This window comes from Macrobrachium nipponense, chromosome 37 (genome assembly GCF_015104395.2).
Source record: "Macrobrachium nipponense isolate FS-2020 chromosome 37, ASM1510439v2, whole genome shotgun sequence".
NCBI classification, from domain to species: domain Eukaryota; kingdom Metazoa; phylum Arthropoda; class Malacostraca; order Decapoda; family Palaemonidae; genus Macrobrachium; species Macrobrachium nipponense.
This window is the reverse complement of record NC_061097.1, coordinates 27736447-27740899: the sequence shown is the minus strand read 5'-3', so window position 1 is coordinate 27740899 and position 4453 is coordinate 27736447.

Genomic DNA, 4453 nt, shown 5'->3' with positions numbered 1-4453 from the left:
TCGACCAACGCCGAATAGATACAAGGTAAGAGTTTATTGAATGGGTCAACTAACGGACAATAGGTTTATAACGAAGTGGATCCATCTGCCTGTCCTCGTTAGGCGAGTAGGTTACGGACCACACCACAGGGATTATACTCAAACACACATATATACATATATCAATTTATATATATACATTTCATACATATACATGTGTATATGTGTTCACGCAGGCCTATGAACATGCGTGAAATTTATATTAGATTCTATTAACTAGGCCATTGTGCCTAATAAATAAATACCGTACTTCAAGCAAGTAGAACAAATACGCTCAAAAACTAAAAAATCGCCATCAAATATACATCACTCTGTGTACTGTTCTGGGGTGTAGCTAAATATACGACTTGAACTATACAAAATATAACAAAGTATGAAATATTCAGCATATAGATAAAATATTTTTTCAAGACATAATAATAATAATAATAATAATAATAATAATAATAAATGACGATATTGTACTTACAGACAAGGTTTAGAGAACAAAAAGCGTTTTTTCAAATACACATTTCAATATTAGCATCACAATATTTTAAGTTGCATCGCAAAAAATACTCATTTTAATAAGTACGTAAAAAAATCAATCAGTTTAAACTTTCTTTTTATTTTACTTCCTTAGGTGGGTTCCAAACACCATCTGCATACTTTACTTAACCCCTACGAAATTTGATAGTTACCCTTCCATTAAAAGTTTTCCAGGTATATAAACATAAATTTACATGGATAAAATTGCAGTTTTCGTCTTTTATTTTATCTTATAGCTAAAATCAAGCATTAATGCCTCTAACTATTCTCTGCTGCAGACGGAACACATTAATGTAAACTTATTATCAAATCACAGAAACGAATCAAGAGATCTTGCTACAAATATAAAACATTTGCGATGCAATTTCCTAATTTCAATAACGGTGATCTTGTTTGTAGCATGTGCATCTTGTACACACACACACATGCATTAATTCCCTTCTCTGACTACCAATCAACTATACTCTGTTTTTTTCCATCTGTCCATCCGCCTGTGGTGTTTGCGCATGGTAACACTGCGTCCCGGGCTTTAAATAATATCCTATTTCGAATATTAACGGTCTAATTTGCCTACAGTAAATTATTAAAACACTTTTCAATTGCAAATGTACACCAAGATATCCTTTTATTCAACTAAAACTTTCACATAGCGTAACTATTTAAAGCCCGGGACGCAGTGTTACCATGCGCGACCACCACAGGCGGATGCCCCTCTAGATCCTTCCCAATGCAATAATGCAATTTTACCCAATTAAGGTAATTGCCTTCACTTGCTGGGATCTAGGTAAATAATATGAGGAAAACGGCTTCTCTATGACCATTAGGGAAACTGGGATGATTGGAAATTAATCTTACACGAATACTTGTCGTCTACCAATGGTAGCCAGGCCGTGGCTCCAAAAGTGTGGTCCCAAAACCTTCCCAAACCTTCGTCATCCTCACTGACATATTTTTTGATGTGGTAATTAGGCTTTGATTCTTTAATATTTAAAGAATAAAAATTTTTTATGGAATAAGATTATCAAAATTAATTTCTTATTATCACTTTTCAATTATTTTTATTTTTTATTTGAGAGGAAAACATAAAATCTAGTGGTGTTTTACCCTCGTGTATTCTCCCTTTAGTTGTTATATAATTTTTTTTTCTATTTCATAGCGGTTCTGTTGATAGTTTCGCTCTTTTGACAAAGAAATTATTCCTGCAATAGTTCGTCACGAGGAATTAACCTGCTTCAGCTGCAGCAAACTGAAATACGAGAACGATATTTCATTTTTTCGTTCTTTCTTTTTCATATCCGATTCGACTTCACCTCTTCAGCTCCCGACTTTACATATCGGGGAAGTAAAGCAATACACCACCAAAGATCGCGTCAAATCCGGAAGTTTATCTTTGTGGGAGCACAAAGAACCCATATTTTTAGGATTTTTAGCTATTAACTTGAGATTCACATCTTGAAAAGTTTTCTGAATGACTTTGTCTTTGCACCTTAAATGAGTTGGACTGAATGAAAGTTATAGAGGCATACATTAATAACGTAGGTACGTCCGGTACAGTTGACGTGGCTGATATGTATCATTTAGAAAGTTATTCACATATTTTAAAGAATACGGCTGGAGGATACGAATTGTATTTAAAAAAAACTGGAGTAAAAATTGGATTTCGCTATGTGAATAACTTTCTAAATGATAAATTTCAGCCACGTCAACTTGTACCGGACATACCTAAGTTATTAATGTATGCCTCTATACCTTTCATTCAGTCCAACGCATTTAAGGTGCAAAGACAAAAAGTCATTCAGAAAACTTTTCCGGCTGTGAATCTCAATAGCTAAAAATCCTAAAGCTCTGGGTTCTTTGTTCTCCCACAAAGATAAACTTCCGGCTTTGATGCGATCTTCGTTGGTGTATTGCTTTACTTGCCCGAAATGTAAAATCGGGAAATACGCGGGAGCCACCAAAACATTGCTCAAAGACAGAATCGATTCTCATCTCGGAGTCAGTCACCGTATGGGATGCGCTTTGAAAACGAAAGAATTCTCTAGCATATGAGAACATTGTCATAAGTGTAAAAAATAATTTTCATATAAGGATTTTCGCATTGTTACCCGAGCACCCATGACTATTCTCTCTCTGTTTTGGAGTAGTTGAGAATTAAACAACTTGTGTCCCCATTAAATGGTCAGGCCTCTTCCACAGTTTTGTTTTAGCATAGTTGACGTCCTCCTTTCCAAACCAGAGAAGTTCGTCACTCAGTTTTTAACTCCAATATAAATAGGTACTGACTTAAGCATTCTTCACTTTTTATTTTAGTTTTTAAGTTATTTTTTTTAGAATGTTTAGGTTTTATATTGTTCCATTTTTATTGATAGTAATACTGAGTCTTGTTTTAACTTGCGTATTTTGTATATTTTACAGCCCTGAAAATGAGACCCAAAGTCTCGAAAATTTGGATAATGAATAAATAATGCTACGCTGGCTTTTCTCCATCCTGTTTATATTGAATCTATGGCGTTCCAGATGCCCTAACCTTCCTGTATTGATATATACATACATACACATACAGACACACAGCACACACACATATATATATATATATATATAAATAAAGGTTTTTTGCCACGAAGGAAAATATGAAAAAGCGAGATAGCCAAGTACTTTCGGTCCTGTTCGGACCCTTTATTTTGCCTCAGTAAAGGGTCCGAACAGGACCGAAAGTACTTGGCTATCTCGCCTTTTTCATTTTTTCCTTCATGGCAAAAAACCTTTATTTATACATAGCATCACGTTTTATATACTTCGTGATCAAGTTATTCATATTTATATATATATATATATATATATATATATATATATATATATATATATATATATATTATATATATATGAGTTTTACTTTCATAGATCTCGCATCAACAAATGTTTAAACTGATCTTCTTACCTTTCTAGTTCTGTTTTTAACAAAGGAATAAAGCAAAGCTTGTAACTAACTATAAACCCAAAACTATTGTCCAAATAGTCAGCCCATCAACCACTTTGGACACGGAGACTATCCACACTGAGACTATCCACACGGAGACTATCCACACGAGTGTTATGCCACCAAAGAGATTTTATGAGCAAAAGTTAATTATGAATTGCAATTACTGGAACATTTAGATTGTAATATAATCTACGTAATATTACTCGTTATTGGGATACTACTGACGTCTATTTCAAGATAGTACTCGCATGAAGCTCTAATTGTAAATAAAGGATAATAGTTAACGCAGTAATATTATAGACAATAATGCAAATGAGCTTTTAATTTCCATTTATGAAATTCATATGCAAATGATCGTTCCTGCGCGCGCGCGCGCCACTGTGCATGTGTGTGCGAGTGAGTGGGTGTGACATATAAATATATATATATGTATATATATATATATATATACATATACATATATATATATACATATATACACACATACACACACACACACATATATATATATATATATTATATATATATATATATATATATATATATATATATGTGTGTGTGTGTGTGTGTGTGTGTGTGTGTCCCTTCACTTTTTAGCTGCTTAGGCAGATGAAAGCTGCTTTACAACTATACTAATATTATTAATAAAGAACGTAATCATGGATTTTCACTTTCAGACATTTTAATCGTGTGATTCTTGATGAGTATATATCACATGAGAGAGAGAGAGAGAGAGAGAGAGAGGGGGGGGGGGGGGGTTGATTACGGCAATTCATACGGGATATTTACCTTATCCATAATTCCAGTAAATCCATTAGTTGCAAAATTGAAGTTCGCAAATAAGCGATACAGGTCATAAGTTTGACGCTTCCGGCGTCCATCCGCTTTGATGATAAGAAAAACTGG